This window comes from Zalophus californianus, chromosome 2, assembly GCF_009762305.2.
Source record: "Zalophus californianus isolate mZalCal1 chromosome 2, mZalCal1.pri.v2, whole genome shotgun sequence".
Classification (NCBI taxonomy): Eukaryota; Metazoa; Chordata; class Mammalia; order Carnivora; family Otariidae; genus Zalophus; species Zalophus californianus.
Window position 1 is genome coordinate 101,468,579 of NC_045596.1, and position 14,870 is coordinate 101,483,448.

General features: G+C 39.3%; 1 pseudogene; it reads left to right on the forward strand.

The window, feature by feature from the left end:
- The first annotated feature begins 1,098 nt into the window (after positions 1 to 1,098).
- LOC113925506 lies at positions 1,099 to 10,934 on the forward strand (annotated as a pseudogene).
- Positions 10,935 to 14,870: the final 3,936 nt, after the last annotated feature.

Sequence of the window (14,870 nt, forward strand, 5' to 3'; positions counted from 1 at the left end):
GTGAGAAAGGGACTACAAACAGGGGGAGTGGGAGAGGGAGAAGCAGGCTTCCCGCTGAGCAGGGAGCCCGATGTGGGGCTCGATCCCAGGACCCTGGGACCATGACCTGAGTCAAGGTAGACGCTTAACAACTGAGCCACCCAGGCGCCCCTGTTATATATATTATATACATTAATTAATATATATTATAAGGAAGCATTATAGATGTTCCTTTGGGATTTTTTCTGCATGGTCTGGGTTGACCAAGGCTTCTTAAAATATGAATCAAATGAAATTTTGATAGGAAATGTCTTTCTATTTTCTTAAGAACCCCATAGAAAACATAGTTGGTCTTGATTAAGACTTGTTAAGGTATGATGATTGTTTTAGGGATGATGGCTGTTGGGCTTCTGGCAGACCAAGGTTTGGGTACAGACCAACCTTGTGGTACCTCTCAATGATACCAGGTAAATGGCCCCTGCTCTTCTTCCTGGTCTATTCTTTAGAAAATTTTTATATAAGTATATTTAAGTATATTTTTTTTTACTTATACTTAAAAGTATACTTATAAGTATAAGTATGCTTATACTTATACTTAAAATATAAGTATATTTTATATAAGTATATTTAAAAAGTATATATATATATATATATATATATATATATATATATACTCTCTTGAGAGAGTATTCTCTCTCAAGTCTCAGACTTTAGGATGTAGAGTGTCAGGGCTACTGGGGGTCTGACTGTGGTCAGCATTTTCTGATTCCAAAAATTTGATTTTCCCAAAGTTAGATGTAAATTCTTGGCAATCAGGATTCAAACTTAGAACTCCTGGCCCTGTGTCCTGTGGGGATAAACATATTTTTGCAGCCAAACAACTGCAATTAACGGTTGAATAGCTACTATGTGCTAAGTTCTATACTAGGCATGAGACATGCAAAGATACATGCGCTTACAAACTGATAAGAAAATACGATAAGGACATGAACTAGAAATTCACAGAAGAAAATTCCAAATGGTCAATAAACATTTAAATGTGTGTGATTCACTAGCAATTAAAAATATGTAAGTTAAGAGTCTCTGTGGGGAGCCCAGGGCTGCCAGACGCAGGTGACCATGTGGCAGCTGCTGGCTTCAGCCAGGCGGCCACTCCTGTGAGCAACACTCTCAGATTCTTGGGCAGCCCCACCCCCCACTGTTGGACTACAGATGCTGCTCCCAGTGGTAACTTTTGAAGATGTTTCCGTTCCTGAAAAGCCCAAGCTTAGATTTGTTGAAAGGGCACCATTTTGTGCCAAAAGTGAGAAGAGAATCTAAAAACGTGAGTGGCATATAGGGACCTCCTGCTGAAGGAGAGGCAGTTTTACAATCTTGGCACTTGGTGGTGGTTACCTCCAAACTGGGACCATTTTGAAATGATGCACCTGACGATGAACCACTCTATGGACCCCAAGAACATATTTGCCTTATGGAGAGTACCAGCCCCTTTCAAGCCCATCACCTTCAAGGGTATGAGACAGCACATTGGTGGAGGCAAAAGTGCTTTTGGCTACAAGTGACTCCTGTGAAGTTTGGCCATCTCATAATAGAGATGGGTGGGCATTGTGAATTCAAAGACATACAAGGTTTCCTTGATCAAGTTGTGCACAAATTGCCCTTCTTAGCAAAGGCTGTGTGCATGAGACTCTAGAGAAAATGTGGAAAGATCAAGAGGAATTAGGAGAGAACAACCCAAACCTCTGGATTTTTGAGCATATAGCCACTGCCAAAGCTGGGGATATGGAAAGTTCTGAGCCCGTATGAATTGACCCAGAAGGGGAGGTCCTGGGGCAAATTCTATATGCCTGTCTTCTGGTTAGTCTCTCTTTTTTTCTTCCACTATGTTCATCTGTTTGGTTTCTTAAATTCCACATATGAGTGAAATCATGTGGTATTTGTCTTTCTCTGACTGACTTACTTCACTTAGCATAATACTCTCTAGCTCCATGTCATTGCAGATGACAAAATTTCACTCTTTTTATGGCTGAGTAATATTCCATTATATACATATACCACATCTTCTTAATCCATTCATCATTCAATGGATATTTGGGCTCTTTCCATAATTTGGCTATGATTGATAATGCTCCTATAAACATCAGGGTACGTGTATTCCTTCAAATCAGTATTTTTGTATCCTTTGGGTAAATACTTAGTAGTGCATTTGCTGGATCATAAGGTAATTCTATTTTTAATTTTTTGAGGAACCTCCATACTGTTTTCCAGAGTGGCTGCACCAGCTTGCATTCCCACCAACAGTGTAAGAGGATTCCCCTTTCTCCACATCCTCGCCAACATCTGTTGTTTCCTGTATTGTTAACTTTAGCCATCCTGACTGGTGTGAGGTGCTATTTCATTGTAGTTTTGATTTTTATTTCCCTGATGATAAGTGATGTTGAATATCTTTATATGTCCCAGAAAAAGAAGAGGAAGAAAAGGGGGCAGAAGGTTTATTTGAGGAAATTATAGCGGAAAACTTCCCTAATCTGGGGAAAGGAAACAGACATTCAAATACAGAAGGTACAGAGAACTCCCATCAAAATCAACAAAGGCAGGCCAACACCAAGACATAGTATAGTTAAATTTGCAAAATATACTGATAAAGAAAAAGTCCTAAAAGCAGAAGACAAAAGAAGTCCCTAAGTTTTAAGGGAAGACCTGTAAGACTAACAGCATATCTCTCCAGAAACTTGGCAAACCAGAAGGGAGTGGCATCATATATTCAACACACTGAATGGGGAAAATCAGCCAGGAATACACTGACCAGCAAGGCTGTCTTTCAGCATAGAAGGAGAGATTAAGAATTTCCCAGACAAACAAAAACTAAAGATTCTCATGGCCACTAGACCAGCCCTGCAAGAAATATTAAAGGGGACTCTTTGAGTGGGAAGGAAAGACCAAAAGCCACAAAGACTAGAAAGGAACAGAGAAAATCTCCAGAAACAATGACAAAATAAGTAATAAAATGGTACTAAATACATATCTATCGATAATTACTCTGTATGTAAATGGACTAAATGCTCCAATTAAAAGACATAGGGTATCAGAATGGATAATAAAAAACAAGACCCATCTATATGCTCCCTACAAGAGACTCATTTTAGACCTAAAGACACCTGCAGATTGAAAATGAGGAGATGGAGAAATATTTATCATACAAATAGACATCCAAAGAAAGCCAGAGTAGCCATACTTATATCAGGCAAACTAGATTTTAAACCAAAGACTGTAACAAGAGATGAAGAAAGGCATTATATCATAATAAATGGGTCTATCCAACAAGAGGATCTAACAATTGTAAAATATTTATGCCCCAAACTTGGGAGCACCCAAATATATAAAACAAAATCTTGATATTTTTAAGTCCATTATATTTACATTAAATGAAGTTTGAGGATTACCTCAGGAAAAAAAATATATATGTAAGCTAAAATGAGAAGTCATTCTTTTTTTATTCTGTTTAAAAACAACGGCTATATCCAATGTTAGAGAAAGTGTGGGTAACTTTCCTGTACTGTTGATGAAACACCACCTTTCTAGAGGAGTTTGACAGTATGTATCAAAATAAAAATGTTTATCTTTAACCTGACAATTCCCATCTGGGAATTTAAGCAAAGGCAATAATAGAAAAAGGAGCTCAAAGATATGTATATAGATTTTCATTGGAGTGTTCTTTATAATAATGGTCTCACATGAGCCTCATTTATAGTATTGTTAAATAATTTATGCTATAGCCTTTCAGTGGATTGCTGTGCAGTTGATTATGTATTCCTATGTTAAGAAAGCTATCCACAATATTTCATCAAGTAAAAATAACAGAATGCTATATACAGGCTCATCCTATTTCTGTTTTTAAGAAAGTATACATACTTATATGCATACTAAGAAATTAAGGAAGATCCTCCAAGATGAGAAACATGGACCAATCTTTCATTTCTTTTTTACATTTCTCTGTAGTTCCTTAATTTTTTTGCAATGAGCTTTAATTACTTTTATTATATGAAAAAAGCTATTAAAATATATATATCAAGCACTCTTTCCCCAGGGATATCACATTTGTATACACTGGCATATTTTTCCAAGCTGAAGTAAAAGTTATCTAATAATTCTAGAATTTGCAGAATTGGCAGACCTAAGTTGTGAGTTCACCTCTCTTTTCAAAGCCAAAAGCCCAGTTCCAGGAAGAGAGCAGGGGATCCAGACAAGTCTTTCCTTCCTGTCCTCCAGTGAGTCAGCCACTCCAATCCTTTTCTCAGCATTTTCCTGCTTATGGTAAATCAGATCCAGGTGATGTAATTTTCTTGAGCAGGGGAGGAACTAAAATTAATCAGAAGGTTCACATGTTCCAAGCACTCTGTTGAATACTCATATATCCTCCACTGATGAGGTGAGTGTTAACAGACAAAGTAAGTGGTCTCAGATCGACAGGATTATGCTTCAAATCTAGTCCCCTGATTCCAAAACCCATGCTATTTTCATGGGTTCCTCAGTGTCTACTTCTGTGTATTTGTGTGTTCTCCAACATATAGATTCCTGCTTTAGTATGAAGTAGTTTGTGCCTAAATGTTTGTACTTAATTGGGTCTTCCTTAGAAGAGGTCTACAGTGGGCACATTTCTCTCATGCCCTAGCTTTCTTTAACTGGCTAGAGATCTGCACACTCCACCCATCTACCCATCCATCCTTTCATCCATCCATCTATCCATCCTTACATATATCATGTCCATTTACCCATTCTTCCATCTAGTATTTGTTAAGAACAACATACTTTAGAGTTTAAAAGCATAGTCCATAGAACCAAATTGGCTGGGTCCAAATCATAGCTCTACCATTTACCAGGTATGAGACCATGGACAAATCACTTAAATACTCTGTGACTCCTTTTTCTGTAAATTGGGGATAATAACAGTATCTACCTCATAATATTGTGCACATTAAATGAATTAATTAATCTAACGTACTTGGAGTAATGCCTGGCATGTAATAAATATATTTCCATCATGATTAATATCATGTGCCAGGCACTGGATACTAAAACTTCAAAATAGAACAAAATAGGGCTTCTGCCTTCAAGACTAGCTTATAGTCTAGAGGAAGGGACAGGCACACGTATGACCAAAAGCACGGAGTTCCGTGGGGACAGCCCTGGAGAGGGTGGGTGTTAAGGAGGCTTCCCGGGGAAGAGATTGTCTAATCTGACGTCAGCCAGCTAAAGGTGGGAAAGGCAGGGAAGAAGGCCTGGAGGCAAGAATGTGTGGCAAGCTTGAGGCACCCAGATGGTTCAGAACAACTGAGGGGCAGAGTGCCCGAAGGGTATGGGAGAGATGGAACTGGAGAGGGGAGGTCAGCTGGCTCTGGTTCCTTGACAACTTTTATAGAAGTTTCTTAAATTTAGTGGAGCTCACTACACCCCTTCCCCTTTACTTGCATTTAAACCTTTTTGCCTATTATTGTCCTTAATTAATAACAACACATCAGACCTAAAAGATAAGGTTGGAGGTCATAGGTAAAAACTCTTCTTTCATCATGCTTTCAGCTTCTGGGGTAAAATGACTAAATGTCTCAGCTACAACTGTGTCTGGAAACTTCACCATGTTTAGAGTCTCAGACTGTGGAAGTGGGATTCACAGTGTCCCCAGCTTTGGGGAAAAGTGACTACCCCAGCCATCTGGGTTTGGCAGGCTTTTTGGAACTAGCTGCCTCTCATCACAGAGATCAAGGACATATACTGGACCCACACTCCTGCCTTCAGTGGAAATCTAGTGTGCCTGGCAGGCTGGTCAACTTAAGCAGGCAGGTTTATTTTATAGCTCTTATGTTGTCTTTCTCAACAACAATTGTGTTCCAAGGAAAGAACTTGAGGGCTGAAACTCCCAACTGACTAGGATTTTTATGACTGTCTTGACTATTCTCAAGTACTACTCTCCCTCTGTTTTTTTTGCCTTTAAATTATTATTAATTTTTTTATTATTCAATTTTAACTAATGCCTTATTCATCACAAAAATTATGTATTCTTAATTTTTGTCTTCAATTCATTTCATAGATTTTCTCTGTGAAATATGTGTCTCTTGTTCTATTTTGAGATTCTCTTTGAAAGTAACATAAGGATGCTCACTGGACTGGTTGCCAGTTTCCAGAGAAGGTTCAAATCTTGCTACCTATATCTTCAAAAGGATTTCTGTAGGTCTGTCATAACACCTTCAGTGTTTCTCGGTTGGCTTCTGCTTACTTTCTGTTTTTTGGTGTAACATCCTCCATAAGGTATTTTTGGCAACAGAGCTTGTCTGAATCAGTCTCCCTTTCATTTCTGAGGCAAACCAGTGATTCATCTTTGGTACAGGAGGACTTTCACAAACAGCTATATTGTTTTGTATCATTAGGGTTTGAGTTAGGGAGACAGATCAATGGCAACTGTCTCAGGGGCATTCATCTTTCCAGTTAGGTCTTCACTATTGCTCCTGTCAACAGTACCAAGAAGAGTGTGAGTGCAGGTGAAGGTCTCCGGGGCCTGATTTTGACACCACCCCTGCTCAGAAGGCTATGGGATGGGTGGAGGAGGAAAAGCTGAAAGTTGAAGCCACAAGTGCGTTAAAGAGTAATAAAATCATATGTGTCCTGTTGTGCTATCCTGAGGGCACAGGATCCCCTATATTATATTCCTGCCAAAAGGATTTAATCTAGTTATGTGGAAATAATCAGGTACATCCAAATTGTGAGATATTTTGCAAAACAGCTAGCTTAGAATTTTCAAAAATGTCAGTGTAATGAAAAACAAAAGATTGGGGAATTATTCTAGATTAGCTTTTAAAATATGCCAGCAGCATTAGCATCACCTAGGAGTTTATTGGAAATGTAGAATCTCGGGGCCCACCCCAGAGTCAAAATCAGAATTTGGATTTTAATAAGATCCCCAGGTGATTTGTGTGCACATTCAATTCTGAGAAGCCCTGATCTAATGTAAAATTCATATTCAAATTTCCCCCAACTGACCCAGTCGTATCCCTTTTGGCTGTTCCCCAACTCACCCCACTCCAAATTTGAATCTAACAAATATCACAGTGCATTTAGTTGTCAGATCTCTTTTTATCTTTTAATCTAGAACTGTGGCTCTCAAACTTTAGCATGCATCAGAATCACTTGGAGGGTTTGTTAAAACGCACATTGCTGGATTGCCATCTCCTTTGCAAGGGAAACAAAAGCAAAAATAAACTATTGGAGCTACTCCAAAATAAAAAGCTGTTGCAAAGGAAACCATCAACAAAACAAAAGGATAGCCTACTCAATGGGAGAAGATATTTACAAATGGTATGTCCAATAACAGGTTAATATCCAAAATATATAAAGAACTTATATAACTCAACACCAAAAAAAAATCTGATTGAAAAATGGGCAGAGGATCTGAATAGATTTTTTTTCCAAAGAAGACATACAGATGGCCAACAGGGACATGAAAAGATGCTTAACATCACTAATCATCAGGAAAATGCAAATCAAAACCACAAGGAGATATCACCTTACACCTTTTAGAATGGCTAAAATTAAAAAAAGACAAGAAATAACATGTGTTGACAAGGATATAGAGAAAGAGGAATACTCATACACTATTGGCAAGAATGTAAATTGGTGTAGCCACTGTGGAAAACAGTAGGGAGGTTCCTCAAAAGCTTAAAAATAGAAATACCATATGATCTAATAATTCCACTATTGGGTATTTACCCAAAGAACACAAAAAATCTAATTTGAAAACATATGTGCACCCCTGTGTTTATTGCAGCATTATTTACAGTAGCCAACATATGGAAGCAAACTGTGTCCATTGATAGATGAATGGATAAAGAAGATGTGATATATATATATATATATATATATATATATATATGCAATGGAATATTATGCAATGGAATATTACACAACCATTAAAAATGAGATCATGCCATTTGAGACAACATGGAAAGACCTAGAGGGTATTATGCTAAGTGAAATAAGTCAGACTGAGAAAGACAAATACTATATGACTTCACTCATTTTTTGAAACAAACAAAAGCAACAACAACGAAACAAATGAATAAACAAAAAATAGGATCAGACCCATAAACACAGAGAAAAAATATGGTTGCCAGAGGGGAGAGGGTGGAACGTTGGGCAAAATGGGTGAAGGGGAGTGGGAGATATAGGCTTCCAGTTATGGAGTGAATAAGATGGTAATAAAAGGCATAGCATAAAGAATAGAGTCAGTGGTATTGTAAAAACGTTGTATGGTGACAAATGATAGCTATACTTGTGGTGAACATAGCATAATGTATAAGCTTGTTAAATAACTATGTTGTATGCCTGAAACTAATGTAACATGTCAATACTCAAATAAAAAATTTTTAAAAATTAAAACAAAAAACAAAAAACAAAAATAAACTTGGAATCTACAGGATTCCAGGTAGAGCAAAACAAATTCTATAAAATTCAGTGTTTTTGTGGTGCATTTTAGTGGAAGTCTTTGTCTTATCATTTCACACTATGAAAAAATAGGCCTCTTCCCAAGTGCAGTATTTCAGGAACTGTTTTTTGAGCACCTGAGGTAGGCACTGGATTCCAGGACAGAAAATAGAGGCAAGATTGGTACCTCCCAATGCATAGGGTGTAGGGTGGGAAAATGTGGGAATAACTGGTCTACATCACAGCTCTGTGTGAATGGTTTAAAGAAAATAGTATATCAAAACAAAGCATATTTATGAAATTATTTGATTATATTAACAATAAAAATAAAAAATTTAAGAAAAAAAAAAACCAGATTCCACACCCCCTCCAACTCCTACATACACCATCTGAGAGTTCCTAGAGGTAAGGTCAGATGCTGCTGGCCCTGGGACCACACTGTGGGTAGCAAGGAATTAAACAATAGTATCAGTTCAATGTTAAATTTCTAAGTGTGATAATTATGTTTGTATAGATAAAAGCCTTTGTTTTTGGAGATTCTTGCTGAAATATTTAGATATGTAGTATCATGATATCTACAAGTAACTCTCAAAAGATTCAATAAAATAAATAAAGAGCTATCTGGATGGATGGATCATGAATACATAGATGAATGGATGGATGGGTAAATAAATGGATAGATTGATAGAGAAAAATTAACAATCAGTGAACAAAGATGAACAGTGAACCTTAGTGAACAAAAGAAGTAGTGAGGTAACACAAACTGTGGGGAGGAAAATTTTCTCTGCCCTTTTAGGTTTATCACCTGGGGCTTTGCATATTATATTAACAGAAAGAAAGGCATACAAATTTTATTTGGTGTTAATTTTTATGGGACATCATGGTTTTTCTGGAAAAGAAGTGAGGACTCAAAGAAGTAGATAGGCCTGTGAGCTTCTATACCATTTTAAACAAAGAATGAGAAATTATGGAGATGTGACATGACAAGGGAAAAAGTTTCAGGCTTCCAACAGTGGCAAACTGTGGGAAGATAAATACATGGAGGAAACTAATGAGACATCAGGGCTATCCCAGTCAGGTTTGTTTGTACAAGTCCATCTCGGGGATGAGGGGTTTATGGCAGCACATATTTCTCAGTACTTTCTGCCTTTAGTCAGATAAGGAAATACCTGGGGAGGCTTCTTTATGTATCTGTTGATTCTCAGATATTTTCAGTTCAAAATAATCCTTATGCCAAACGGGTAGCAGGGTTCAGAATACACTAACCCAAAATATGAAACCTTGGCATATTGATTATTTTAAGCTGGAGGAGTTTGAGCGATGGCAGGTGCAGGAAGGACTGTCTGACTTCCTCCATCTCCCCTGAATCAGGTCTTAAGTCCCTCGTGTGAGAGGTGTCCTCCTTAAAACTGGAGGAAAGGAGTGTCCTTATCTCCAAAGATAGAGGGACACTGAGAGTAATCTGAACCAACAGGCCTTGCTAAGTTTCCCCCAGTTTACTACCTTAGTTCATACCATCTGTCCTATCATATTTTCCTATGACTCTCCACACTACATCAAACCTAGTAAGCCACTTCTTTTGATCTCATTTCCTCACACAAAACTTACATAATTTGTGTGCTTTTCTGTTAATCTGTCTTTTATTAATCTAATTTGTAGGCTCCCAGCCAGTGAACCTAAGGAAGGTGGAAGAAATCAATTTTTTTTTCCTTTCCTATGGTGGCATATTTTGGAATGGCATAATCTGATCTCCTTCAAAACAAAAGATGTCCACATAGAGATTATAGCTTTTATTGTCCCTATTAACAGTATACCAGTGTTGGAGTGTGGTAAGAGCAGTCTTTGGGCAGGTCTGATCTGCACAGAGAAGGCCGCTGGATGAGTGAAATATAGTGTGTGGCTCAATAACTGGCCTTTATCGTTTCAACCTGAAAAACCGAATGATTTTGATAGATAAACACTCATAGATAAACGTTTGGTGCCCTAAGGACTAAAAGGAGTCGTGACCATGTTGAACTGATTTATTTCATTAATATTATTTAAGTCTCCAGTCAGTCAACCAACATCTTTTACTATTCCTATGGGATGTCGGGGATATTTGACCCTTGCCATCTGTGTCCAACCAGCAGTCATCCCCAGGGGCCTACAGCAGGAAAGACTTCAATCTCTGGGAGGGCTGGTTCAAAGCCCCCTGGTCGAGGTGAGGAAGAAATGCAGATTCTGCTTCAGGTAATGCTAAATTAGAGATCTGTGGCCTGGCAGGTCACTCAGGCCCTTTGGGATTCTGTTTTCTTATCTGTAGCCTCGCCATTGGACTGGAGCAGGGATTTTCAGACTGTGCTATGTGGAACCTTCAGAGCTTCCCTGAAGAGAACTCAGGGACTGCTGGAAGGAATGAGGAACATGCTTCCAACAGGGCCAGGAGGCAGTCCCTTGCTGCCCCAACCACACCTGTGAACCATCCACCCCTGCACAGCAAATGACACTCCTGATGGGCATTCTAGGTTATCCGATGCTGAGTGGGACACTGACAGGAGGAAGGGGATGGCAGGGTGGAGACAGAATACAAAGGAAAGAAGAGTCCTCTTCGGGGACTGGGAAACACACCAGAAAGCCTCATTCTTGTCAGCATTTGTTGAGTTCACCTTAGTTAGGCCAGATGGGCTACGTAAGGACTGAGGAGGATGTGAAAACAGCACAAGGTCCAACGTGGCCACCCAAGGCTTCTTAGAGGAGATATTTTTCAGTTAGGTCCCAAAAAGGAACCCTGATTCTGAAGCTGGCGTATGTCCTGCCTTTACCCTCCATGGCAATGCGAGAGGACTCTTCATGCTGTCCTTGTAAATGCCTCACGAAGCTCTGTGCTTTAGTAAGAAATGCCAAGTACCCACTAGCGTGAGGCAAAATTTGCCATAAATTGTAAACAAAGAACAGGTCACCTTTGTTGGATCATTAACTGTTGCTTATGTTTAGGTATAATTTTAAGCAAACAATTTTGCTAGTGAGCTGTAGTGTTTACACTGACCATTATTCAGATGCTTTCTTAAGAGCACCTCTTGCCACAGTGGACTGTCCCACTAGCCAGGCCCAGCTCTGTGGGCTGTTTCCTGTTACAGGAAGAAATGTCAGTGATAGCTAACATTTCTTGTGTTTTCCATCTGCCCTTACCAAAAACACTCTCATCCACAGTTACTGGCTGCTTATTAGTCACCAAGACATAAATTTTAGACTACTCCTTTGAAAAATGTAAATAGCATCATATTTGCTATTGTTTCAGGTTTAGTCCAGTAGCTAGTCCTAGTTTACTACTTACTCATCCAGTCATTACGCCAGGCACTAGAAAATAAACCTTTAACATGTTGGAGCCCCATAGTCTCAAATGTTGCAATAGGTAAGAGCTTGATATATTTCTTTAAAAACATGCATACACACACATACACTCACACACACACACATACACACACACACACACACACACAGAGAGAGGGAGAGAGAGATAAGCCTCATATTAAAGATTTCTTCTGGATTTGCATTTACCCCTACTACAGCCACTGCTGTTTCTGGTTACACTGACCAGTTCACGGTCTCGCATGAGGAACTGAGCCTTTCTGAGTCTTAATTTCTCTTTTGTAAAATGAGAAGGTTGCAGGCTCCTTAACGGCCATCCTATCTTTTTCCTGATTCCATGCTGTGTCCTTGGCTTAGAAGCTCATACCCACCCTCTAGACCATTTTTGCCCCACAAGAGACATTTGGCAATGTCTGGAGAGATTTCGGGTTGTCACAACTTGGGGTGGGGGTATGAATGGCATCTAAGGGATAGAGGCCAGGAATACTACTAAATGTCCTATAATGCACAAGGCAAGGCCTCACAACAAATGATTATCTGGCCTAAAATGTCCATAGTGCCAGGTTCAGAAACCCTCTTCTAGATTGGGGAATTTCTGCAAGTCCTTTAGCCTGCAAGGTAAATGACACTTCTACAGGACACCTTATCTAGTGCCCTAAAGTGAACATAAAGCTGTCTGGACACTTATCCCCATATAGCTATAATTGTTCTTTGCCCATTTTTCTCTTTAGGAGCTAAGGTGATGTTTCTTGTTTAGTGTATTTATGTCTCTCTCGAGCTTAGCACATGATAGGGTTGAACAAAGAAACAGATGGACGGATGGATGATTAGTTAGCTAGGCCTATCATAACAAAGTACCACAGACCGGGTGGCTTAAACAACAGAAATTTATTTTCTCACAGTTCTGGAGGCTGGAAGTCCAACATCAAGGTGTTGGCAGGTTTGGTTTCTTCTGGAGCCTCTCTCCTTGGCTTGCAGATGGTCATCTAGTTGTGTCCTCCCCTGGCCTTTGCTGTGTGTATATGCAGAAGAATCTCCTCTTGAAAGGACACCAGTCAGATTGGATTAGGGCCCCCCTCATTTTTAACTTATCACCTCTTTGAATGTAATCCCCTCTTTCAAGGCTCTGTCTCCGAATACAGTCACATTCTGAGCTACTAGGACTGAGGTAGTTAGGACTTCAACATACGAATTTTGGGAGGGACATAATTCAGACCGTAACAGATAGGTTTTTATTATCTCTTAAATCCTGAGGTTCAACTCCATAGGAACGTGTCAGTTGAGGAAGAACAATTCTCCTGATCCCTTCCCAATTCTGACTTCTCTTCAACAATTTCCCCACCTTCTGCCTCCAAAACACTGACCGTTGTGAGATCAGAAAATGAAAATCACCTGGTGTAACCTTGGAGCTAACACCCTTACACAGGTGACCAAAGGCAGATATCGGTGCCTGGTTGGATCCTGCCTCCCACAGCAACAAGTCCTTCCTTTTAGCTGACATTATAGATAACCTGAGAAACCCAATTGTCATCTAGTTTTTTTTTTTATTTTTTTATTGTTATGTTAATCACCATACATTACATCATTAGTTTTTGATGCAGTGTTCCATGATTCATTGTTTGTTCATAACACCCAGTGCTCCATGCAGAACTCACAACTCCGACCCTAGTACCATGTGTGCCACCAACTCTCCAAAGCTAATGAGAGGCTAATGGGAAAATGGGACTCAGATTTCCTCCGTCAATCTTGTCATCCCCGTCTCACCCATCCCGGAATCCATACCTGCATTAAACTTGTAGATTCTACTTCTTTACTACCACTTAAAGATTTCTGTTTCCCTACAGTCCTCTCTCTCCATCCTGGCTGGGACCCTCACTCTTTCTTGTTTGGTGCCACTTTAGAGCCCAACTTCCCTGACCCTGGATGAGTCCCTTCACACCCACCCCCTACTCTGCTCTTAGTTTGATCTTGCCAACAAAAAATGCCTCAGCAGCTTCCCCTACTTTCAGGATGAACTTCAAACTTCTTAATCCCAAAGCCCTTTCCAATTTGGCCCCTACTTCCTTTTCCAGCCTTCTCTCTCTTCCAGCTCCTCCACCTAAAGGCACTGTGCCATGTCACACTTCTGTGCCTTTCCACATGTCACGCTTAGCTCCAATTATAGCTTTTATTTATTCCGGGAAGTTTGAATACAGTGAAATGCACAGATCTTAAATGTCTAATTCAAGGAGTTTTAATAAATTTATACACATTCATGTAATCGCTACCCCAATTGAGACAGAAAATTCCCTCTTGCTCCATCCCAATCCACCTCTACCCCACTCTCCACCCCCACATAGGCAACCATTCCTCTAATTTCTATCACCACAGATTAGTTTTTGCCTGTTCTTAAACTTTATATAAATGGAATCATATGGCATATACTCTTTTGTCCATATATATATCGGTCTATTTCTGGACTCTAGTCTATTCCTTTATCTATCTTTACACCAATACCCGTACTCTCTTAATTGTTGTAACTATATGTAGGTCTTGAATTCAGATTATTCAGACCTTCAGCTTTGTTCCTCGAGACTATTTTGGCTACTCTAGGTATTTTGCATTTCTATATAAATTTTAGAATCAACTCGCTAACTTCTACCAAAAAAAAATGTCTGGGATTGTAAATGTGATTTACACCGAATTTGTAGAATTTTGAATTGCCCTGAATTTGTAGAATTTTGAATTGAGTAGAATTTTGGGGAAAATTGACTCAGCAATATTCAGTCTTCCAATCCATGAACATAATATATTTCTCCATTTATTGAAATCTTTTCAAATTTCTCTCAGCAATGTTTTGTAGCTTTTATTTATTTTTTTAAATTTTATTTATTTGTCAGAGAGAGAGAGAGAGAGCACAAGCAGGGAATGTGGCAGACAGAGGGAGACTGAGCAAGGAGCCCAACGTGGGACTTGATCCCAAGACCCTGGGATCATGACCTGAACTGCGGGCAGACGCCAAACCAACTGAGCCACCCAGGCGTCCCTGTTTTGTAGCTTTTAGAGGTTTTGCTTGTCTTTTGTGAAATATG